We start from the raw sequence: 26,315 nt of genomic DNA, 5'->3' as shown, positions 1-26,315 counted from the left end.
AAACTCACCCCGTTTGAACACAACTGTCTATAGCAGGTGGGATGACCATTTGCTGCAGATGTCTGTGTGTCCCCACAAACTATGAGAGGAGCCTAGACAAGATACTAGGCGCTGCACTTCTAGGTGGCTAAAGTTATAAGAAATTAATTCCCCCAAAATTACCCTAGCCCTCAGACCGAGGCACCTTTCACAAAATGAACGGTGACCTGGACAGAAATATTGCCGATAAGGCCCCACGTATATATAGAAGAAAATGAAAGTGTGGTTAGCGATGCGCAGCCCCGTGATGCTTTTTGAACTTGGAATCCTGACATTAAGCTGTCTTTTATTTTTAAGTAGAAATTACACACTCAGCTGTATACGAGACACAAAACACAAGGTTTCTCCTTGTCCCCAGCTGTGACATCCAGGAAGGCTGACAGGCAGGCAAAAGGCACACGCTGCAGTGCCAAGACGGCCTCAAGTTTGTTTGGTTTTCTCCCATTTACGTTTTTACTACGTCTAACTGCAGCCTTTAAACTTCTAATTCACCTATTCGCATTTCTTCCTCTCAGAGCAGCATATCCCTTATTTGCAGATTCATGCCATGGGTCTCGGTGTGGGGATGAGCATGGCCAGCACCTTCACGGATCCAACGCCTACTTCCTCGAGGAGGTTGACAAACTGGGAAAAGCCTTTCACATCTGCAAGGGAATGCATTGGCTCTTTTGGTTGGAGACCGCTATTTCCACACAAAAAATGGAAAATAAATAGGCGGTAAGGAACCCGTCTCCAAAAAGAGGAAGAACATTGGGCAAAAAGGATTTGTGACAACATTCTTAAGGCAGCTTTTGCTCCTTCACCAACTTGTCTTCAGTTTTCCCAACGTTTTTGTACCTGACCTCCTCTTCGCTACATAACGAGACCACATCCAAGGGTCAATAGGATCCTAATGATCTCTCATTACCTAAACTTCCCAGCAGAACACTTCCAAAGAAAAAAGAGGTCAAAACCTGCCATCAGTAGAAGGAAAACTTCAAAGGACCGGGAAATCAGCTAAGTTGTTAGCTTTTCCTACTCAAAATCTGCAGCTTGTAAGGATCCACTCCCCCACTGAAAAGCTGTACAATACGGACCCAAGGAAGCCATAAAAGAAGTATAAAAGGTTAAGAACAGCTGGCAGCTGTTGTGACTGAATACAGCATTTGATATGAAAAAAAAAAAGATATTTTAAATGACAAAGGCTTAGTCCGTACACCACGAGGACCACCAGCCAGCACTCACCACATCTTGTTTCATTGACTCTGCTCCAAAGGGGCGCAGACCACCTACTCCCAGATTGTACCCTTCTGTCCCAAACCGTACGTGGGATTTCATCCATCGAGCAACGGTAGATTGGGAGGATTTGGGGACTATTGTGTGGGATGAAAAGGAGAAAGAGGGAACCCTCAGCCTTGAATTAACACATGGCAAAAAGCGAATAAAATCTTTCGAACGCCGACGTCTAGACAGTGCCGACGTCTTTGTCTTTGGGAAGAGGGATTAGGACAGAAATCTGGCTGTGCTGTTCCTCGTTTGATATGAAAGCTAGAAGACACTCTGGGCTAAAGGCCTGGCCCTGTTCCAGAAACTACTTTATTATGAAGGAACTGAAGAAAAGGAGGTCTATAAGACAGGAGAGTAAGATTTCTGCCTAGCAGTCACAGCAATTAAGCAAGCTGTCTTGATGAAGAGGAAAAAAACATTGGAATAGAACCCAAAGGCTCAAAAGAGCAAGAGAAAGTAATTTTGAGAGTAGGTCAAGACTCCAGAGGGGATTACCTTTCCAGTTTGAGACTTAATGCTAGAGACATGCTTCGAAAAGCTGACCAGCGAGATTCTGCTGACACCACGGATGACCCCATAACGTCTGCGTGCTCAAGCGCAAGTCAAGTATTAAAAGTGAAGGTTGAAAACCGTGCGAGTTAGGATCAAAAACCGCAGAGCTAAAAGGTGCCTTCTCCTTCCTTCCTCCCCCTTACATTAAATATATATATATATTTAAAAAAACCAGCTAAATATTTTGTATACCCTGCATTATTAGGTTAATCAACATCTCAACTTGAAAACAGCAATCTAAGCACAGATCTCTGGAAGAAAGACAGAGGGGACTTTATATAAAGTTTTCAAGAAAGAGGGCCTCTCCTCCTGTATTTGAATCAATTCCACTGTAGCTTGAACTTGTTTTTATCAGGCATCGGTATGATTCCACTCCCTCAATTACTGCACTATCTGAGCAGGTAATAGCCTTAAAATTGAAGGAAGGGCTGCTTATACTTGTTGAAATAGCTAGTGAGATTCTCCCAAATAAAATTCCTGCTACGAGACCGCTGGGTGAAAGTGGTCTAATCGAATCCCAGATCATATAAGAAACTTCAAAGATTCACTTCAAAGTGCTACTTCAGCAAACAAAGTAGTTGAGTCAATTTAATGTTTCTCATACTGGAAAGAACCACTTCCTTCAAGTGGGGAAGGAAAACAAATGACGGCAAGGCAAAGACCGAAACATCTGCGGTAGCTGTGAATAACCATCCTCAGGCTGCGGCTGTAAAGAGGTGACGGGCTCAGGCTCTCCTGGCCATACCGGCACGCGGTACGATGCCCTGCGCACCGGGGGTCCCAACACGCTGGACTTACTTCTAAGGATGTGCTGACTTGAGAGTGGAAAAACAAAATAGAAGCTCAAAGGCTTTCATTCTTACCCAAAAATCTGTCTGCCAAACGAGGCAGACGCCGGCAACTCACTGCCCCAAGGACTCGGATGCGTTCGGGGAGGACAGAAGGGCATACAGCTCTTTCAAGCAACTGGAAATGTTTTTACCTGTCAGAACCTGAGCTCAGGCCCGAAGCGTTTTGCTTCTCCTCCAGGCAGGGGTATCAACAGCGACTGCACCGGCTCAAGGAGCCGCGTTCTTTACCCTGCTTTGAGCGCTAACGATGTTATCAGCGGCAGCAGGAGAAACAAACTTGGGAGCCTAAACAAACCGGCAGATAAGCGAGGGGAGAACCAGCTCTTAAGTATCTCCGTGCTGCTAAAGATATTTGTCATTTTAGATCGGTCTGTGTTGCTGTCAGGAACCAAGTCTTGCTAAAAATGCAGTTTAAAGGCAGTTTCCATCTCCCTGAGTACGCAGAGGACGTTTACAGTTCAATACTCCGAAGTCCTCTACAACCACCATCACCGCTCGAGGTGCATAGCTGGATTCCCGGGCGTCTCATTCTCTATATTTAGCCAAACACATGCATAGGGTTTCTTCTAGGGTATAAATGCACTACCAATTTTTTCCAAATGGTTTTAATTCAAATAAATAAGTAAATAAACCCCAACCAAAAATGAAAGCAAGGCAGAGAGAGTTCCCTTCTCTCTAGGTTGCCTAAGACCTGTTACAACAGCTTCCTAATCCTGCCTCCCGTCCTCCCTAATCCCTTCACCAGCCTAATTAAACCCATTAAACAAAATTCTGGAGACTCTGTTTCCACTACCCTTTCCTGAAGACAACCGGACAAATTGCCAAGCAGCAGGTCTCGGGTTTTTGCAGGAAAGGAAAGAGTAAACCTATTTTAAGGTTTCTTGGAGAGCGTATTTTGCATAGATACAACACTTCTGAAATGACATGCAACCTCCAAACTCTCAGAATCTTACTTCATCACGCAAAATATTCTTTTACCTTTTTCCCTGGAGAAAAAAGCGTGAGATATATGATGAATTGATTCAATGACACAAAAAAAAAAAACCCCAAAGAAAACAGAAAACAAGGAGCTCCTTGAACATTGGTTTCCCATGGAGTTGTTTCTCACCTCGATTGGCTTGGGTCAAGTGGAAACTCAAAAGAAAGCTTCTGCCATGATAGGGCATTTAGCAGATCATTTTCTGGCACCTTGTGTGTGAATACATGTTGCCACTTTACCCACTTACAAAAAGTCTTCCTTCTTTAACTTGTAGTATTTTCATGAGACCTAAAAGAATTTAATCATCTCCGAGACTTCTCTTTCCCTTATCCGCCTCCCAAAGTTTGCAGGATGGAAATGTTCATCACACAGAGAGCGTAAGGCATAAGCCCGATTTCTCTAGGATATCAGGTTTTGAAAGGAAATGGTTAAATCCTAATTATTGTTTTACATCTAACTCCCAATTCTAAATGAATCTAAAACTAAACTCCCTGCAGAATTGCTCTGCCTTCCCTATCACCTAGCTCTGTAATATATTGGAAGAAATTAGGTTAGCAATGTTTACAAGGCTCATGAAAATAACAGCATCTTCCTTCCAAGACTCAGTCCTAGGACCTCCGTGCTGTTCTTCTGCCCACGTCGTCTACCTGCCCTGCCTCTTCCGACTTACCGTGTTCCCCCATCCCTGTTAAAGACTGGCTTTTCCCCAAACTCCAATAAAGGAGCCCAAATTCCTCGTTCACCTCTTCTACTCCAGATTACGAGCTTCCCAGGAAAGGGGAAATTTCTCCTGGACTGTCCCCATAGCACATCACATGCCTTGTCTTACACTAATAATCATGAGCAAACTTAATATCTGAAGCAGAAGCATGTGCTTTAAACTCTTTCTGAAAAGCAAATATTGCAGAGATGACAAATTATCATTAATGTCTACCTGAGAAGGAGAGGAGCAATCGTTTTTATTATAAAACTCAGCCTGCCTCATGAAAAATAAGTCTTCAGATATTACTAATTTTCTCTTTTGCCATTATTTGATAGCAGAGAAGGAAGGAACCATTAGAAATTGTTTACATTATGAAAGAAAAAGCCCGAGCAAGAGGGAACAATGATGATAACGAGCAAGAGGATGATACTCAGCAGGCAACTGCTTGCAAAAACCCTTCAGGAACAAAGACTAATTTGGTGGTGAAGCAGCACATGCACTTGCCAGCACTAACACAGGTACGGACTTGGGCAGGCCACACTTTTTATTTTAATTGCACCATCCTCTTCTGAAAATGCGTCTTTTTGCATCCATCTCTGAGCAAACACAAAAAACCCACCCAAGCACAAATGGAGGCTTTCGAATCACAGAATCGTTTAGGTTGGAAAAGACCCTTAAGATCATCGAGTCCAACCATTAACCCAGCACTGCCAAGGCCACCACTAAACCACGTCCCCAAGCACCACATCTCCCCGGCTTTTAAATCCCCCCACGGATGGGGACTCAGCCCCTGCCCTGGGCAGCCTGGGCCAGGCCCTGACAGCCCTTTGGGGGAAGAAGTTTTTCCCCATACCCAACCCAACCCTGCCCTGGCGCAGCTTGAGGCCGTTCCCTCTCGTCCCAGCGCTTGTTCCTGGGGAGCAGAGACCGACCCCCCCGGCTCCAGCCTCCTTTCAGGCCGTTGCAGAGAGCGATGAGGGCTCCCCTCAGCCTCCTCTTCTCCAGGCTGAGCCCCCCCAGCTCCCCCAGCCGCTCCTCCCCAGCCTTGTGCTCCAGCCCCTGCCCCAGCCTCGCTGCCCTGCTCTGGCCACGCTCCAGCCCCTCCATGGCCGCCTTGGGGTGCGGGGCCCAGCGCTGAGCACAGCATTCGAGGGGCGGCCTCACCAGCGCCCAGCGCAGGGGACGATCATGTCAGTACCAGCTCTCACCATCAGTCTCACTGAGAGGTCCTGCTGCAGAGGACACGGCGATGCAGAGCTTCTGGGGACCCGCATGCATCGTCTGTTTTGTCATATTATCTCCATAAAGAACCTGGAAGCCCATGATATAGTATTGGGTACCCAAAATTTGACACTTGGTTAAATGTTCAGCGATTTAACGATTTGTACAGCTGATTTTTAAATTACAACTTGTCCCCCCCAAAAAAAAATGAAGAAAGAAAAACAATCATGATTTGTCATTTAACAAACAGTACAGGTTTCTTTCCAGCGCCAACCCTTTATTGGACCAGGCAGAATGATAACCCAATCCTTCGCAACGGCTCTCTATTTTCATTGCCATTTCCATCCATAAATGGATTCAGGCAAGGACTCTGAACAAGAGGAAGATGATAAAAAAATCCCCAAACCCATCCTAGCATTGTCTCACGACTTTGCTAAAATGCCGAGAATCAGAGGTGCCTGTCCACCTTCGCTTATCAAAACTCAGTTATTTAAAACAGAAGAGAATTTTCCACAGGGTTGGAAAAAGGCAGCACCTTGACAGCAACGTGTGGGCACGCACTAGCCCGTATCCCGGCAGCTTTCGGCCATGGGGCCAAAGGTGGCACGTGGACACGTTTCCAACGGCACAGCGTAGGTTTAGGAGCCGAGCAGGAGGGTATCTGGAGAGAGGTGACAGCTCTCACCGTGCCCTAACCCCAGCAGAAGCCGGGAGGGTCTCTCCAGCAGCGACCCGTGATACCCTCTAATACAGCCATCACTACCATCCACCTGCAGAGGAGGTCTCCGGTTGCTATTGGGTTTCGACTGACATAATTAATGGTGAGAGGAGGGAAAAGCAAACGCTGTTATGCTTTCAAAGCCGCCGAACCTTGAACTGGCCTACAGAGGACGGCAGACCACTTCACAGCGCAAACATCTTTTAAAATACAAATTACAACCGAAGACATCAGGGTGTCATTATACACATATAAAATATCCAGGAAACCAAAGGCGGCTTTTTGTTAAGCTGAGGAGCTTCAGATGTGTTCCACCATTCTCCCTCATCTAAGGACTCAAAATCTTCTCGATCAGCTGGATATTTGCATCCTTAAAAAACATTTCTGCAGTGGGTCGCTGTTAGCAACATCGCATGTGCCCAAAGCCAACTGTTATAATAAATACATACTATCGTAGAAAGGCAATTAAGGCAGTATTGGAGGTACCACACGGGCAAACTGTTGGCTCTTTAATCACAAGCGTTAGCAAGTTTGGATGGAAACCCAGCCCAACATTCTTTTTTTAGAGCAATTAATGTGATAATATCTAAGACAGAAGACAACTTTATATGGACAGAGGGAAATCTTAATTCACAAACAAACCAGAGGCAATTATCAAAATTATACCAATGGTATTCTTTTTTTGCAGTCAAGCATAATTATGGAAGGTCTATTTAAAAAAAAACTTAGCCTACGATTTGCATTTCAATTAATTTTCAAACGTCTGTGTGGAGAAGAGATGGCTAGAATTGGGTACTACAGAAACTACCATAGACTGAAATACGCTCATAAATGTTATAAAGTAGGAATTTCAAGTATAAACCCCAGGCAATGCCTCAAGGTCTGGGTTTTTTTTCCTATTAGCCTGTACAAAATGGGTGAAGACGTAGAGGAAAAGGAAAAAACATCAGCACTACCTGCGATGTAGTTTACAAAACTTCCCTTACGTTCACGTGCTGCTGAAGGACCGTCCAACGGGCAAACCCAAGGCTCCTGAGAATATATCCTTTCTGAGGCTTACCGAGGGTGCCCACAGCTTACAGCAAATCCTCTGGATATCGTTACTGCAAATCTCACAATACCAAGTCAGCACAGCCACACGTTATAAAGAACATTTCTCTATTATGTAAAGTTCTGGCAATTGCTTTACAACTTTATTGCTCATAATTGTACAGGGCTCTTGCTCTTCAAGCCCAATCACTGTATTTCACACTAAACTCTAATTATACAATCTAGCACGAAAAAGCCAGAGATACAGACCCTTTAACAAGCTTAGGCAAAAATCAAAGGCCCACAAAGGGCTAAATCAAAAGCTGGCTCACACCAACTCTATTCTTTGTGCAGTCAACCAAGACTAATTAACGCTTTTAATGTCAGTTTACCCCTTTTGGCACTATAAATCAGAGCACGCAGCTTTTATGAGTTAACAAAAGAATCTGTGAAAGGTGTAGCTTATTAACCAAACTCACAAATTCAAATGCACTTAATCAGAAACAGGTATATTTAGCAGCATTGTGCTCGACGAGCAGAATTATCTGCGGGCTGTACGCAGAGAAGGTTCATTTATCAATACAAACAAGGCTGGCACACCGGGAAGAGGTGGCAAATGATATATCTGAAAGAAAGGCCACTGCTTCCAGCACGGCTTTTGTGAGAGCAGAATTGCGGCGCAAACACTGCGGGCGGGCGCTACAGAAAGGTGTAGGGAGCATAGTGGATGCTTCCCTATAACCTCAGCTCAGCCACGGAGACGGCAAGAACTGAGCGTGCTATTGCACTTCTTCAGCAGGAATAGAAAATCGGTCCTCAGGTACATCTCCTACCATCGAGAGTGCGTGCTGCACTCGTTTCGATGCATCATTTGAAGAGTTCTCACTAGGGTTTTGTTTCATCCCCTCGTCAGGAAACACAGATCTCCATTTCTGTGTCGTTTCTGAAATCCGTTTTGCTCTCCGTGCAGCCGCCGGTTGGGACTTTCACTTTGCAAGTCTGCTGGACATCAGCCTGGCCTCTGAGAGCAGCAGCTACCACAGGGCTACAAAAAGATACCCACATGGTAAACCTCAGTCCAAAAAGAAGTCAAGGCCACAAAGCTTTCAAGATCATAGAATCACAGAATCGTTAAGGTTGGAAAAGACCCTTAAGATCATCGAGTCCAACCGTTAACCCAGCACTGCCAAGGCCACCACTAAACCATGGCCCCAAGCACCACATCTCCCCGGCTTTTAAATCCCCCCAGGGATGGGGACTCAGCCCCTGCCCTGGGCAGCCTGGGCCAGGCCCTGACAGCCCTTTGGGGGAAGAAGTTTTTCCCCACACCCAACCCAACCCTGCCCTGGCGCAGCTTGAGGCCGTTCCCTCTCGTCCCAGCGCTTGTTCCTGGGGAGCAGAGACCGACCCCCCCGGCTCCAGCCTCCTTTCAGGCCGTTGCAGAGAGCGATGAGGGCTCCCCTCAGCCTCCTCTTCTCCAGGCTGAGCCCCCCCAGCTCCCCCAGCCGCTCCTCCCCAGCCTTGTGCTCCAGCCCCTGCCCCAGCCTCGCTGCCCTGCTCTGGCCACGCAAAGATACATACATATTTTTTTAAGAAAAGATGTAGAGACGACTCACATCCCAGACTCAGAGAAAGAAAAGAGATTTAAACCGCATCTTCCTGGCTGAGCAGACAGACAAGAAGTATTTTGGTGCGCTCTCCACATACCTCAGGGCAATATCTACAGCACGCTTTAATTTGCACAGAAACTCATAGATCAGAAGTAGAAAGTCAGTCCAGAGCATCGTGAAAAGTCTGGTGTCGGAGATCCTCTCTGCTGCTTAGGTCCATAAATCTTAATAAAATCTTCCTTTGTTTTTAAAGCAGTTTTTGACAGCTGATTTTTTTCCTTGTTATGGGAAATGTCATCATCCTAACGAAGTCTCACTCCTCTAACAATTACTATATATCAGCAGTATTGAGCCATAAAGAATCACGAAGCTGCTCTGTCAGTCAAATAATTCCTCTATGCCCCAAACTAATCACGGTGGGATGTTCAGGCTGACGTTCCTGTCCCGACACTCGCTTCCAGTGCATCCATCACGCACCACAGCCAGGCAAAGGACACGGCGGGTTTCATCCGGAGAGCCGCAGCAGCTATGGGAAGGGACCCAGCCCGGCTTGGGGACCGCAGGCACAGTTCAGGGGTGTGCGATTAGCCAGTGACTCCGACCGCCACGATATACTGAGGCAAAAACATTAAAAGAGGATTTTTTTTAAGGGAGTACACCTAAGAGAAGCATTTGCACAAACGCTACCTAGGATGAAATGCTGCATCATTAATCTTCATAAATTCGTCACTTTACGCAAGGAAGAAGCTTCCCTATGTGATATGTTACAGCAAATTTAGGTACATCACGGAGCGGGGGCTTCCCTTCCTTTCACTGACACATCCAGCGTTGTAGTAGGAACAAAAGTAGGAACAAAGGAACAAAAATCTTCCCAGGAAATGAAAGTTCCCAGGTAGCTAGGATGGGCAAAGTGATTACAGATCCAAAGCCTTCCAAACCCTATAATATTTGTGACTGGCATGGGAGAGAGGGAAGAAAGGGAATCCAACCAAAATCCAGCACCTTGTGGGACCTGGAACAGTCTCAGCTGAGGTATGTTGAAGAAGCCTTGCTGCTTCTTCATGACTCTTGCAAAGATGAAGGAGATAGGGCTTAAGAGAAAGAAGAGTACTCACGTTCCCCGCTATGGACCAAGAATGCCACTTTCCTGCTTCTTCCAAAATACGGCAAAGGGTTGCTGGGTAAAGCCAAAAGCAACGAGAGCAGAAGAAACAGGTTGGAGGGTTCTGCTCTCGAGGCAGCCGTTCCCGCTCGCTGGAGGAGCATCCTTAGGAAATTCCCAAGCATGCCACACGCTCAGCACAGATTCAGTGATGTGGTTACGGTGGAAAACACCGGTCCTCCCACCTGCCCTCCCGATCAAACCGATTACACCCCACAGACAACAGCAAGCTGCTTCTTCCTTCGAGCCCACCATCTGAATCAGAAAACCAGCAACCTCCAGCTAAGAGCCTCAGCCGTTCTCTTGCCAGCTATTAGCTTCAGCTCTTCGGATGTAAGCCTGAAATATCTCCCCAATAAAGAGCTCTGAAGCAATAAGCCATATTCTTGAACCCCAATTTACTCTCCATCTACTTATACACTACTACAGTGCTGATACAGCCAGACTTCTGCCCACGTTTTCCAAGCTGTGCGGAGGAGCAGCGTGCTCCTAACTCGGCAGCGTGTTCACGGACACAGCCGTGTCACGGAGCACAGGCAAACACACACACTAAAAACCCACAGTTTCAGACTAGATAGAAAGCTACATTTCAAAACATTAACAATGTTCTAATATGACGTATTTCCCTCCTCTGAACGTGACCCAAAGGAAAGAAGGGAATGTGAACCACTGTCCTTGGTATCACCATCATTAGGCTCCACCAGAAATAACGGAAAAGGATTTTCCTTCACTCGTCAAATGATCCTATGATGTCTCATAAGGATCCTGGGACCTACACAGCATCACAGAATGGATTGGGTTGGAAGGGACCTTTGAAGACCATCTCAGTCCAACCCCCTGCCATGGGCAGGGACATCTTGCTCTAGATCAGGTTGCTCAGAGCCCCGTCCAACCTGGCCTTGAACACTTCCAACGATGGAGCATCCACAACTTCTCAGGGCAACCTGGGCCAGCGTCTCACCACCCTCAGCGTGAAACATTTCTTCCTTCTATCCAGTCTGAATCTCCCCTCTTTCAGTTTAAAACCATCCCCCCTTGTCCTGTCGCAGCAGGCCCTGCTAAAAAGTCTGTCCCCGTCTTTCTTATTTTTTTATTTAAGTATTGAAAGGCCGCAATCAGCTCTGCCCGCAGCCTCCTCCTCCCCAGGCTGAACCCCCCCAGCTCTCAGCCTGGCCTCACAGCAGAGCTGTGCCACCCTCGGACCATCGCTGGGGCCTCCCCTGGCCCCGCTCCCACAGCTCCATGTCCTTCCCGTGCTGAGGACCCCCGAGCTGGATGCAGTACCTAACTTGGCTTGACAGAAATCACCTTCCATATCCTATGTTCTCTGAAAGGAATTTTTTTCTCCAAAAAAGAGCTGGCAATTCAAGAAAACTTACGATCTGTGAACAAAGGATTTGCTCATGCAGTAGAAAAGAAAATCACTAAGTGAGGCAGCCGTGCCCCAGCAGCAGAGAAGTCTCCATCCACTGCTGGCAAGATGCTTCCCTTCATTTGGTGCATTCCCAGCCCAATGAAGACCACGAAATGGACCCCACCAAACGGGCATAAATGGTCAGGAGACTAAAGATCAGAAATTTTCCACATGAGTTCAGAAACGTTGTGGTGAATGGAGCAAATATATAAAGTCCAGGCCCAGTTAACCACACGTCAAATTCCACTCACACATACTGTATAAAAACCAGCTTAATCTAAAAGCACATTTAAAAATATTTACATCTAACCAAACGATTACACAGATAAGAGAGGTATTTTTAGATATACACAGATTTTACACACACAGAGTAATTAACCATTTAATTGCTGGAATTCCACTTGGGATTTGGGGGAGTGGGGTACTTCCCGAGCAGGAAATAACCTAACGTAAGTAAACGAAGTTAAGAGGTCGGGCACGCACACATTCAAGAGTTTAACTCAACGTCTTCCGCCTTTTGATTTCTGAACGCCGTTTACCATCGTGAGCCTAAAAAGGGGAGGTTCAATCCAAGATAAAGACACCCAAAAAGTAACTGTCTGAAGTGGCTGGAGGAGATCCCAAGCAGGGCAGTCACAGCCTGGAGAGCAGCTCCGATGGGCTTGAAGAGGACAACCAGCAGCTAGTCAGCCAAATCTCCCCAGGCTCCATCAGTTCCACTCTCGAGATCTCCAGGGACCAGGTTGGGAGCTCAGACAAAGCACACACAAAGCTTAAACTTAAATTTCTTAATCTGGAGCTGAATTGGACCAGGAGCCCCTTGGACCAGAAGCTCTCTTTCTCATGCAAAGCCAATACTTAACAACATACTCTCATTTGAAAAAAACAGCTTGTCTTCCAGATCTTCCATCAATGCCAGCCCCACTTCTCCAGTCTGAGCAACTCAGCCCCCACCTCTGCCCTCTCCCTGCCTCACAACCCATTCAATGCGCACCCTGGGCTTTGCCTCTCTTCCTTCTCCAGCCCTGCACTTCTGTTTCTCAGGCCCAGAGAAAGCAGCACAGCCCCAACTGTGTCTCCTACTGTCGCTTCAACTTGGAGATATGCAGCGCAGTGTGCAGAAAAAGGGGATGGGAGCAGCATCAAAGTCCTGGGTTTTTTTCCTTTATCCTTTTTTCTAGCACAATATTCAACAAAAAGGGGAGAGGGGGATGGAAAGAGGCCCATCGTTGTTGCTTCAAGACTGGCACAAGCAAGGACGAAGCAAAGCTCTTCTGAAACGCTTGGCACTTTCTCACCTAAGACCGGTTGAGTTGCTGAGGGTGGGATGAGGAAGAAACAACAGCCTGGTTTTGTCCGTACCCAAAGAGCGGGCATCTAATCAGGGCAGGTCCTTCCCAAAGCAGGGCTGGAGCACTTCTGCGTGCTAAAATATCGGGAGGATAAGGGTCACAGCATGCCTAAATGTTCGATCCCGGTGCGGTGCAGTGGATCCAAGAGCAGAGAGCACTCGTCAGCACTGTTGTTGCCTGTCTGCATCTGGTTTTCAGCAAATCTGACTTGAGTGGGAGCAGAACACTCAGTGGGTATCCTGGCAGCTGACATTTACAGTTCGTGTTACTAAGCAAGCAGCAAAACATGTAAAAGGGGAAAAAGCAAAAAAGAGTCAATCCTGTTTTTTCCATACTCCTGCACCAGAGCAGCTGGATTGGGTCAGACTGACACTTCAGCTCTCCCGGTATCGTTGTGAATACCTAGGGGAAAATCCAAGCACAGGGCAGGCATACAGCGACATTCGCCCAGCACGCTTTCCAGCCTGCGACTTTGCACAGCACAGAAATTCCCTGAAGTGGTACGTTTGTATTTAATAGCCAGCTGTATATCATGTTATACCACTATGATAACATATTTGATTTTCTTATATATAAATGCCTAGAGGGCTTGACCCGTTCTGGTCTCATAATGCTAGGCACCATAGACAAAAAATAAATAGTTAAGATAGAACCTGCTCCGACCAATTTACAGACCACATTACACTGCCAAGTTTGTATTTAAAAAAATGGTTTCTAGCTTTCTTTTATGAAAGGCTGCAACATAAACTATTAGAAAATAATTTCCCTGTCTACAGGCAAATGACAGAAATTCACACCAGGAAGCATGCCTGTGCCAACACACTGATTTTGACCCAGCTAGCAAACACAAGCAATACCTTTTTGCCTTCTTTTTAAGATAAACCAAAAATAAATTATTTACTAAGAAGATATTAAGACTAATAAACATTAAAAAAACCCCTAACTCTCACAATTCTTTATAGGAACAGCACATACCTACTGTGTGTTCTGCTCCAGTCTGCTGATTACCTTACGTTTATTAACTTTATAAATCAACACAATAAAATACGCTAGACATACAGTGTTGCTGGAGCTTTGGCTTACACCTTTCTTGACCCAGAAATTACTTGCTTAGTTTAAAATGTAATGCAATTCTGTACCAAAGTTCGTTTAATATAAACAAGGGTCCAAACCACACCAAACACCAGCACTTTTTAATCAACACATGCAACCTCCATGGCATCCAACGCTTTTCTGTCTGTGGAAGGGGTAGGGCAAAAGGCGTTTGGAGGAGTATCTCAACTCAAGCGCTGCAATTGAAGGGCACACGTAAAACATGAATTGATACCTCTTGGATACGAGCCTCCTTCGGATGGAGATAATCTGGAGGGCAGTCTGCCTACGGCTGCAGGGCAGTGAGTCTTCACAGCATTCCACAGCTCTGCAGCAGCAACCCACAGAGAGAAAGAGAGAGACCCGTGAGGCTCCGCAGGCAAACCTGTCGGACAGAAAACACGGCTCCTTCTAGCAAAGAGTGGGCTTTATCTATCTCCACCGGAGCAAAAGGAGTGCGTACGTGTAAGAAATGCAGTCAAAAAAGGAGGAGCGATGGAGATGCAGGATAAGAGGAGGAGAAGGAAGGGAGACGGGCGCTGGCTACCAGACCGGCAGTTGCAGAAAAGACAGCGCAATGTGAATGGTCTGCCACTCACGTTTCCTACCCGCTGTCGTTAAAGAGAGGCACATTTACTGCACCTCTCTTACAAATAAATACCTCAGTTTGCCTTCCCCTAAAAATACCAAGGACACGTTTTTTCCATCACCATAGGTACAGGGAGAAAGACAACAGAAATTCAACATTTGCACCTTCAAATCAAGACACGAAGCCTTTCCGCAGCTGGACGCCACAGCTCAAGGGCTTTGGGTGGGACGCTCACGTGGCGCGTCTTGCACAAAGTCTGCATCAACTAGGCTTTGCCTACGCTCTGCTGAAGAATTGCATAGAAACGAGAAAGAAACAGCACCAGGAGCGGATAAAATCAGAACAAGGATCTTCCCAGCTTTCAAAAGGGAGAAAACAAAGTTCAAGCTTTCATTTAAATACTTGTTAACCAGCTATTTGTCAGGATTTGAGACTAAACAGGCCAAACAGAGTTTTACACGTTACTCCTACACCCTCCCTTCCCAGCTGACACAAAAGCTCAAAGAACTGAAAACGAAATACCTCAAAATAAAGTACAGCTCACAAAAAAAGCTCTCAAGCAGCTCTGCATGCTTTATGCATTACACAGAGGAACAGAAAACCTACTGTTCACAAACCAGGCCCAGTGCTCCGTAGAGCAGTTGTTTATTTGAATCAACCCAGTACCAAAAGGTTCACATTAAATATTTTTTCATTGCTGCTAACCACTGATCCAGTATTAGTTTACATTAACTCAAAAAACACTCTCGGGGAGAAAACAGGACGCAGAAAACATCAAATCCGGTAAAACAACCAAGAGTTTCTTTGGGAATGCCGCTCCATCCCACCTTTCCCTGCAGCTTTACAGCGAGAGGCCCTTCAAGCCCAGCAAATGAAACAGCATGCAATTGGAAACGAACAGCAAAAAAAAAAAAAAAAAAAAAAAAAAAAAGATAAATCTTCGTTTTTACCAAAGGTCCCAGAATCGCCTACTGTAGGAAACCACGACCATCCCATCTGAGATGGCACCCTTGGAGAGAAGTCAAAACCCACCCCGCTGATGCTCAAACGCCCGGATAACACCAATGCTGTTGCTACCAAGAGCGCAAGCCGCTCAGGGAAATGGCTCGGTAATATTTCCACCTGTTGTACGGGTGCTCGACTTCTGTATTTCTACCTTATAATAAGCATATTCATTGCTTGGAATTTAATCCCGGTTTTAGGCTTTTTGCCTTGCCTTAATGCCCCCCCAGTTCAAAGACATAACTCTAAAATATAGAGGCAAACATCTTTAGGAGAGAGAGGAAAGCGTAAGTGAATTCCAGCAGAAACGACGACTTGACAAATCTCATCACATCAAGCTCTGCAGCGGCAAATTAGTCTCTCTCGGAGCACATTCTGTACTCAAAGTAGCCTCAGTGCTTCGGGAGGTACCAAATATAACACAGCCCCGTTTTAACTTCCTTCCAGGAATACACACAGTCATTTATCAAGAGGACGTGGGCTGCAGTTTCAGTTCCAACAGCTTCAGTAACATTTTGTAAAATTAAACAAATGATTCCTTTTGTGGCAAGAAAGAAGCAGAAAATAATCTGGGTCCAAGCAAACGGGGGAGAAAACCACCTCCCCCAAGTCTTCCTCCACCGACAATTTTGTGGAACGCACGCCTCGCCAGCTGCACCGGGCTCACCATCAACCATGGGACCAACAATCCTTCTTTCCGCTGCTTTTACACCTCGAATCTCGATGCCTTTGCCATTACTATTCCATTTAGCAGAGCTGGTTTGAGAGCTCAATTTGCTTCAAGTCCAAGTTTCGGAACATTTTTACATCTTTACACGTGTACGGCCAAGGAAGTCAATAAGCTCTGCTTAGCAAATACTAAAGGTTCCCCTACGTGTCCAACACCGCTGCGTGTGCTGAATGCATGAGGGTTTCCAGGCACCACCTCGCTTTAGCAGGAGGACAGAATTGCAGCAACCTTTAATGCTGGGGGATTATCAGAAAGCTCGCCTTTTTGTTCGTCTCTAGCTGCTAAAGAGACAGAGAGAAGTACTGTACCCACCTCCCATTAACCTTGTCGGTGGGATCTTTCTTTAGCTGCAACAGCATCAATACCTTCTTGTATTGTGCTGCCACACTCAGGAGAATCGCCCTTTTTGGGGGGGTTTTTTGGTCCTTTTTCTGTTTTTTCTTGACCAGAAGTCAAAACGATTAGGTTCATAATAACTGGATGCTGGTACTGCAGAGAGAAGCTGTGATGAGCTGCACAGAGACGGAGGCTATCCGTCTGCCTACACACACATCGCCGCCCTCGGTCACCGCTCAAAAACCAGGTGTAAATGGTCAGAAGTTAAGAGAAATCGTTCAAACGAGTACTAACGCAAAAAAAATCTGGTTTCGCATGGATCTTTCAGTGCACGAGAAGGTGCAAGACGTGAATGTAATGGACGCTGTGTCGCTGTGCTCCCTTGCTTCGTGCTGGACCCCCGTCTCCTGCCCCCCTTCAGCCGGAGTCCTGGACCGCCACGTTCTCTAACCACAGCGATGCCACACACGCCCAAAATTTAGACGTATTTGCAGAAATGCGGTCAGTCCCAATCAAGGCCTTCGAGTAGAAGTATGAAGACATTCATTAGAGAATAAGAAAACCAAAATAAATTTTAAAGAGGGAAAACATGACATGCGAGGAGGTATTAATTTGGATAATTTAGGGAAATCGCACAACGTTGGGAAGTTCTGCTGGCACGGCCGCATTCATCAAGAGCGTGATGTGGGATTAACCCCACGATGCCATCAGAGCCCCCCAGTACAGCGTGCTGGTGCCGCTCGACCAGCAAACCTTGCTCCTCTGAAACCAACGGGAGAGGAGCAGCAGCTGGAGAAAGCTCAGCCTCTTGCAGAAAGCTGAATCAATCCGCAGACGCCACCTCCGTGCAGGACAGGAGCAGGTAGAAAAGGAAGAGAAAAGCTTGCCTCTCTGTAGATTAACAACAAAAAAAAGGCAAGCAAAGGGAATAAACTCATTTTAGTGCTGAAGACCAGCAGGCATACAAGGTATCTAGGGTGGACATTGAAATTGTAACACGGCTTTTTTAATTACCCATCTAAAAATGCTGGGCGATGTGTTAAAAGTCCTTCAGCACACACCTGAAGAATCTCTGTGCCGCTCCCTGAAGAGCTAGCAGGAGCTTTCACGTGAAGCGTCTAGAAATTTTTCACGCTGAGGGTGGTGAGACACTGGCCCAGGTTGCCCAGAGAGGTGGGAGATGCCCCATCCCTGGAAGCATCCAAGGCCAGGCTGGACGGGGCTGTGAGCACCCTGATCTGGTGGAAGATGTCCCTGCCCATGGCAGGGGTGGGACTGGGTGACCTTTAAAGGTCCCTTCCATCCCAAAGCATTCTATGAGTCTATGAAATCAAAAGGAGCAGTTATCCAGCACACAAGTCCCTGTCAAGTAAATATAATTACTGCTTCCTTGGGGAAGAGCATTAAGGAAGAAGAGGGGTCTCCTCATCGGTGTTAATACTCTCTTTTTCTTGTCTCTAGGTCTAAACCGGGCTTATTGCTCCACCTCTTAGAAGAACAAAGAAAGAAAAGGGAGCAGGGAGCAAAGACTTCAAGAACACAGAAAAAACAACCCTGCCTTCCCCAAGAGAGGCAGGTTTCCTCTTGCCACTCCTGCCACCCCGGCGGTCTCTTGCAGGTTCAGTCTCGGAGCTGACGGAGGTATCGCCACCATCCCCTGCTGCCACGGGAAGCCAAACGCTGATCTCACACTGGCAAGCTCAGGCAAGGCAAGCACCGATGGAAAGCTGGAATCCACCTCCTTTAGCAGAGGTAGAGCACCAGCTCCCCCGTCACTGAGCTGACAACGTTACCGTAGGTCGGCCTGCCTGAAAACATTACACAGTTTTTCCTGAAATGAAATATGGAAAGAAGAAAAGGAGAAACATTTGCTAGCTAGAAAAGTCTTTCATGCTTGGCAAGTGTTATTGCTCTTTTCATTTTAAAGTTATGCTCTGGATATTAGAGGGTCTGGAAGAGATGCTGGAACCGTCCTCGTCCACTCACCCACCTCAGCACCCCCTCTACGGGCAGGGGCGCTGCCAGCCACGAACCCTGGGATAGATGAAGAAGGTACTTTGACCACCTGCGACGTATGAAGAAGGTACTTGGATGCCTTATTGAGTCTGGGAGGTGCTTGTTTCTTGGTGGTGAGGGGTTTGTCCTGGTTGGGTTTTTTAGAGATATGGGATGTTGCTAAACCTTCTCTTTTCAGTCCTCACAGATTTTTGCAACACCACATTTTTGCAACTGCAAGTGGAAAACCATCTCAGGTGAGAGTCAAGACTCCTCTGGCTCATGCTTACTACATTTGACTTCCTACCAACCCTTGTCAACCCCTTTTCTAGAGGCAAAGTTGCCCCAACTTGCTGAATAAGTTCATTAATTCACGTAGAACACATTTTGAGCAAGCTTCCCATTCACTTCTGATTTCCTAATTATTAGATTACGTGCTCTAGCTTTAAAGCAATTCACCTCTATCGAGTTGAGCAAAGAAACCTGCCAGGGTTCCTGCAGGCTGCTCCATCATGAAGTCCTCCCTCCCCTCCCACTTTCTTCTTGGTGTGAAGAAGTTTAAATCCCCTACCATTTCCTTATAACATCACCGCAGCTACTTAGTAAGAAAACTTTTTCCCTAATATCTTCATCAACTACATGTGGCATTTCAAGCAGCAAACCAATATTTTTCATTTTCATTCTAGCCTCCCCTCCTATGACCAAAATTTAATTTTCTGCTTTTGTTTTAGTACCTACACCCTTATGATGATCTTACTACAATTATTCTTCTATAATTGCCCTTTTTTATCCATTACTTTTCTTCTTTCTATAAAACTGGACTCCAATAGTAGGAGCTGGGTACGTGAATTATAAAATAGATTAAGAATTAATTAGAATGCGATGATTAAAAAACCTGCCTTGGTAGATTGCAGATTGTTACGATAAAATAGCGTTAGCATAATTCATTTAAAAATACACTCCACAACTACTTATCAAATGAAGATAAAAACATTCACTAAATGTCTGACATGCTGGCGAGTAAAAATACTGCTTTCTCCACTAAGAAAATAACTTTATTCAGTTGGACAGCACTGCCAAACTTTCCTCATGAGCCAATTTTCCGTCTCAAAAGCCTTCCGTACTGCTCGAGTCCCTCGAATTGCATGGCCATCCATCAGGCCATTCACCGAGACCGGGATTTTTGAAGGAAGAGAAAAACATGAGGAGCTAAAATCCAACTGGACAAGGTCTAATGATGCTTGACTGGAGTCAAGCACCTTCCTTTAAATCCTATTCCACAACATTTTGCGTTTAACCCTCTGAGTAGCCAAACCCAGCAAAATGGAAAGGGATCTTCTGGGCGCAAATAAATAAAACTAAATTGACTGAGATTAGAGAATAAACGTCCCTTGGGGCAGCAGGGAGGGCTGACATCGAGCTTGCGTAGCCTTGCACATCGATGGGGCTTGTCCTTATAACAGACACGTTTCTAATTCCAGCAGGAAAAATTCTTCAAAAGTAGATGTTGAAGTTATTTACCTCCTGTTTTCATCGATGTTTCAAAACTGGTTCTTAAAGTATTGATTGTGGATTAGTTATTCTCTCTTGTGCAATTTATGTATTCTGAGACACTCAGAGGTTTCTAAGTCACAAATGACTTTGTAGGCAAAAGAAAACAATCTCATTATGCAAGATTAATATTACTTGAAGGAAGCAATTTACTGCACTACTGACAACACTCAGCCTTCAAAAGGAAACATAGAAAAGTTCTAGGATTAAGAAAATATATGCAGCCATTGTCTTAAAAAGAAAAGTAAAGCTTACGGCAATAGCAGCCTTGTTTGACCTTTACCTCTGTTTAAATAAAATCAAATCTGAGAAAAACATTCTAACACAAGCCTTCGCAGCATTACCAAAGAGGGATTAATGAGAACATGGCAGACAATCTCTTTGGACGTTAGGAAAAGCATTGACAGTGCTTCATTCCGAAAGTTAATTCAGACACCTTTACTCACACAGTGAATATAATTAAAGGGCTATAACTTAAAGGCAATAATAAAGGGTGCGGTATTGAGCTGGGAGCAAGGAGATACCATAGGAGGATTCCAGAGACATCTGTCATAGAGCCTAACGCATTTAGTCTCTAAATTAAGGAAGAATAGGGCAAAATGTTAACAAATATACACAGATTATCCAGAATGGAGCGAGTTCAGTTCTTCTCAGGGCACATTAAAAAAACCAAAAACAACAACAACAAAAAAAACAAACAACAAACCTGAGAAACCAGAGGTATTGGCAAAAAAAATATCAGATGAGATCCACCTGGAGGAATTGGAAGCCAAAACATCTGTGAAAATACCTAGCAGGAAATAAAGGCATGGAAAGAAATAATTCTGGAAGGCAGAAAACACGGCAGGAAACCGCAGGGACGTTACTGGCTGGAAGCGCCTTCCCGTCTTTCCTCCCCTCAAAAATTGCCTTTGTACCAACACGACGGCTACGGAGCTGTACAGTGAACCAGATTAGTGAACTGATCTGGGTTAAAAATAACCTTTTTTGCTGTTAACTGATCTGGTTCACCATATGGCCGCTCCGACAGTTGTACCAGCGCAGTTAAGGGAGCCCGGCAATGGGAACAGGCAGCAGAGGAGGAGTGAAACTCCCAAGAAAAATGCTTCACCCCGAAGGAAGAAAATACAAGAGAATTCACACCGAGCGAAAAGGACGGCACAAGCAGAAATTCACCCCTGGTCTGCCCAAATGCCGCAGCACGTTGGCGGTGCTCGGGAGAGAAAGGCTACCAGGACTGTTTGCATCTCCTGAGCTTGCTCCTGCCAAGAGGTGGGCAAGCAAAGACCCATCCCTGACACTGGTCCTGTCCCGCTGGTGGAAGCAGGTTGGGGATCACCAGCAATGACTTTGGCCAGTCTGGAGGGGAGAGGGAATCTTGGAAGGAAGAGGGTGAAAAGGGACTGGAAGGAGCAAGTTCCCCAGCCGGCACGGGCGCACGCACACACGCTTCGCTAGCAACGTCACGGGCATCCGTGAAAACTCAACGTCAAGATACACAACGACTCAACACCTCGAGGCGTACAACGAGTTTCTAAAATTAAAGGATTCTGTAAACCCAGAGTATTAAACATCACACAGAGCAACCTTTTATTTTTTTCCCCATACAGGATATAAGTGTGAAATAGAGATGCAAGAAAAGCGCGGAAGTCATTAAAGCTGGCAAAGTGGGGCATCATCCTTCCTCCAGGAACATCTTGTTGTCTTGGCTTGCGAGACAAGTGACTAACATCGGTATTCATCTGCTGAGCATCACCCCTGGCCACACCTCCCTTCTACATCATTTCTTCCACTGTATTGTTAGAATTACTTTCCCGCTTGAAGGATGCCGTATCAGGGCTAGAAGGGCAGAACGAGATTAGGAAAAGCAGCAAATCCCATCCCGGTTTTTACTTACTTGCCAGTTACTGATTAAGAAAAAAAAAAAACAGTCTAATCCACTGGAAAACTGGAAGGGTTGCTTTTAGAGCCAAAGATTGGTAAAAGAACAACTGCTACTGAAATATCAGCAGCGTTTTGCCTGTGCGGCTCAGCTCCCTGCTGCTGTTGAGCTCTGGATTTCAGCGCCGGAGAGGATTCAGGTGCGGAGCCGGGAGCCGACACAGGGCAGGACGGGTGGATTCAAGATATTTAAGTCAGCCACCCTAATCTTAACTCACATCAACAGATAAGAGCGACTTAAACAGAGTTAGATCTGATTTGCTTTTATATTTACGTCTATTTAAAAAAGACTAATTTTATAAGGCCAGTCTTTCAAACGTGCCAGTTCACAAAGAATATATGGCTATATACCACATCTGCTACATTTTGTAATCCAGAAAAATACACACTGGAGACAAATGCACTCATTCTTGATTTTCACCTTATGATGTTCAGAATAGAAAATGCCATTATGTTCTAGTCTAGTTTATTAATCTACTTCAATTTATACAGTCCGTCTTTGAAGAAGGTTTTTGTTAAATCTCCAAATTCTATCAGAATAATTAGGCTCAGTGCACGGCCTAGGAGCAGAGTTTGGGGAGAGAGGTGCTACCCTCAACAAAGGACAGAGGACCAAATTAAGGACTAATTAAATCAGCCGGGGACACAGAAGTCCCCAGGACCAGACAGGACACATCCGAGGATGCTGAGGAAGGTGGCCAATATCAGCGCAAGGCCTTTCGAGATCAAATTGGAAGGATGACAGTGATCACACGCCGGCTGCCTCTGGCAGGGGGATGACCAGCTCTGCGTATGACGAGGGCGCAGCGGGTGGCACTCACCTCGACTTTAGCAAGGTTTTCCGCATGGTCTCCTACCATTGCACCATTTCCACACGATCTCCCACCATTATATCCTTGTAAATCCACCCATTCCCTTCATAGCTCCCCAATTTGGCTACAAGATGTATGGAAAATTGGCTGGCCCGTCAGACTGAAAAGCGGTTCTCCGTGGCTCAAAGTCCAGCCGGTGGCTGGTTGTGTGTGGCATCCCTCAGGGATGATAGTGGGACCAAGACTTTTTAACAGCTTTCTCAACAACTTTGTAGACAGGATAGAAAACATTTTTAAGTTCACAAAGCATATCAAATTAAGGATAAACTAGAGGAATCGTTAACATTTGGAGGGATCTTGTAACGCCAGAGAAGTGGGCTAACGGGAAACTCGTGGAGGTTCAGCAAAGGCAATTGCAGAGTCCCTCACCTGGGGTGGAGAAATCCCATGCAAGAGCGTGTGGTGGGGAGCAGCTCTGCGGGAAAGGACCTGGGCTCCTGGCAGACAAGAACGGGCCGGGGAGTCAGCGTGCCCTTGCAACAGTGAGGGCCAACCACATCCTGGGTTTTACGGCATGGGAAGTTATTATTCCCCTTGGTTTGGTACTTTTGAAGCTTCATCTGAAAGACTAGCTCTTGGAAACCAGCAGTACTGGGGTCCCCAGTGCAAGAGAGAGTCCAACGGGAGGACCATCGAGATGGTCAGGTGGCCGGAGGGCATGAGGACAGGCTGCAGGAGGTGGGTTTGTTCAGCTTGGAGAAGAGAAGGCTTTGGGGGTCTCCTCCTTGGTACCTACAGAGAAGACGAAGCCAGATGCTTACAGGTGCACAGCAAGGCAACAGGGGCAAGTGGCAGCAAGGAGAATTCCAGCTGGGTATAGGGTTGAAACAAATTCATACTGGGGGTTAAGCGGCAGTGGAAGGGGTGGGTGCCCAGAGAGGAGCTGCAGTCTCCATCCTTGGAATCTCCTTGATCTGACAACCTTATCTAGTGGAAGATGTCCCTGCCCATGGCATGGGGGTTGGACTGGATGATCTCTGAAGGTCCTTTCCAACCCAAACCATTCTATGATTGGGTTTTAGAATCTGGTTTTCATTGATGCTCCTCGAACATGCCCAAAGGATGTTGGATGAAGTCTCCCAGTGGAGGCTTGTCTCTTGGGAGAAAAGCAGATGTTTCCAGCAAAGAAAGACATGCTTTCCAAAATAAGCCATTTATTTGCCAAGCAGAATACTCTACTTAGGGACAGAGAGATAAAACAATAGATCAAGACCTGCACACACCTCTCTCACCACTTCTGGCGGTTTTTATCCATACTTTGCCCTGTCCTGTAAAGCCAACTAACGGCTTGTAGTCAAACTCCAAAACAAAATTACAGGTTAAGAACAGACCTTGATCTCTTCATCCGCTATACCCAAAGCATACGCATGTTGACAAAGCTAAGCAGCATCCCCACGCTGAACTACACTTAATCAAGTACTTAATTGAGCTATTCATACAGATTAGGTAGCAATAAAAATAATTTTAAGGTGGGTAACTGCTTTTCCATAAAGCTGTTTCCAAAGTTCACCACATTTTTTCAAGGACTTTAATTACTTACCTTTTCAATAACAAACTCACTTTTAAATAAGCTTAAAAGCAATTAAAAATGAGTTAAGTCAACATTTCTTTCACTAGGGTCTATTAAGCACTTGTTTAAAGCAGTCCCAATCTCTCCTTCCTTCAGAAGTCATTAGCAATTTCTGTCACCATAAACTTAATTTTTCTTCACTTGATTCCCTTTGCCACACAGAGAGACACAGATATTACAGCAGCAACGCCGGTAAAAAAGGTAGTCAAAATTTAGAGCAATAGCCACCAATTCTTAAAGAGATCATAGGGGCCCCCCCCCAAGTACTTCACTTTCTTGAATACTGCAGATGGATAAAAAAAATTCTTGCTAAATTAGAGAAAAATACAAGGCTTTCTTCAGTCCTGTAACAGCTTTTGCAAAGGACTTTTTAATCATCTGCTCCTCCATTACTGGCCAATCATAGCAAAGACCATGCCTAAAAGCACTCTAATCCTTACCCACACATTTCATCTCTTGCAATCAGGTCAGGTCACTGAGCAGGCTAGAAATTATCCGTTATTAATTATTTAGTAACTAGAGAGTATGGAGTTTCCCCATTTTCGGTAATGCCATTTCCTAAGTTTCTAGTGTGTCACGGTACTCTTGAACTTCCCCATCAGCTCTAATAAACGCACGTACTCATTCAAAATTCCTCCAGGTTGCTCTCGGCGGCTCAGCCACGCCATCATCTCCACTCCAGTTGTCCTCCTCTGCTCTACCCAAGACCCCCTCTCTACCCTACACCTTCCACCTTCTCCTGTTTTTTGCCATGCCGACTCCTACTTTGAAGCCTACTTTTCCTTGCACAAAAACCCCCAGACTTTCCTCCAAACAATTCCTAAAAATGCATTTTTTACCCGTTCTCCTTTACACAATAGCAGTGTTCCCACTCTTACATTTTCTTCTCATTATATTACCTTCTTCCATTTAAAAATACAACTTCCCTAGGAAAGGGCTATGCCAAATTTTGTGCAAAGTGCATACTGAAATTAAGCAACACGTGACGCCTATTTTTTGTCTCTTCATTGACTACAGTGAGAAATATTCCAAAGCAGTAGCGTGCAATGGCCAGCACCAAAGCTTATCGTCTTCTGCTCAAGTGCCCTCGATGTACCCTCTCTCAAGAAGCTACAATTCATCTTCAAACAGCCATGAAAATGTGCCTGGAGAACATATTCTAAGCCAAGCCTATTACTCTGCCCATAGCTATCTAATTAAGATACCTACATAGCCTCATCTTCACAGCATCTGATCACCAAAAAAAATATACTGAAGTATTTTTCTTTATAACATTTCTGCAAGAGAGAATGGTAGCAGTGCCCCTCTTGTAGAGAGAAGAAATAAACCATATTACATAGACTGCAGCCTAATCCCTCAAAGATATTTAGGAGCTCAACTCGCACTGAACCAACGAAGTTAAATTCCTAAATTCCTCTGCAGATCTGGGCAACGGAAAAGTCCAGTATTCTCCTTCAGCTGGGTATTTCACATTCAATTTTTGTTGAGTCTTCTGGAGAACTTCCAAACGTGCCAAAGCCTCCAAACATGCCACAACCTCCAAACCTTTGCTTCCAAAATTTCTTCTCTCCCGCCGTTATCGCGGCAGTTTCAGTTCATGCCGTTTGGCAGGGGTGAAAGGTTCAGCCATTTTATGCTTTCAGCAATCATAACATAACTCCATTTTATTTCATGCACTGCAGTGAGAGTTTTGCCCTTAGTTTGGCAGCTTTTTATACCGTGTAATAACAATTAACTCCCT

At 45.5% G+C, this 26,315-nt stretch overlaps 1 protein-coding gene across 6 annotated transcripts in view; it reads right to left on the bottom strand.

Moving 5' to 3' along the window:
• The window catches only part of FAM168A (family with sequence similarity 168 member A), a 208,419-nt gene that overhangs the window by 139,760 nt on the left and 42,344 nt on the right, over positions 1–26,315 (bottom strand). For 3 of the 6 annotated variants that reach the window (XR_014227423.1, XM_082304095.1, XM_082304099.1), the window contains exon 2: positions 14,224–14,373. The exons of 1 other annotated variant lie outside the window; for it this stretch is intronic. The gene's annotated coding sequence lies outside the window, so the exon portion shown is untranslated. Of the gene's footprint in view, positions 1–14,223; positions 14,374–14,741; positions 14,756–26,315 lie in introns of those variants that run through there. 2 more of the 6 variants (XM_082304098.1, XM_082304096.1) reach the window with 2 other exon arrangements.

Source organism: Platalea leucorodia (genome assembly GCF_965183815.1).
Source record: "Platalea leucorodia genome assembly, chromosome: 2".
In the NCBI taxonomy this organism is placed as follows: domain Eukaryota; kingdom Metazoa; phylum Chordata; class Aves; order Pelecaniformes; family Threskiornithidae; genus Platalea; species Platalea leucorodia.
The sequence above is the reverse complement of the archived record's forward strand: the minus strand, read 5'-3'. Positions and strand labels throughout refer to the sequence as shown.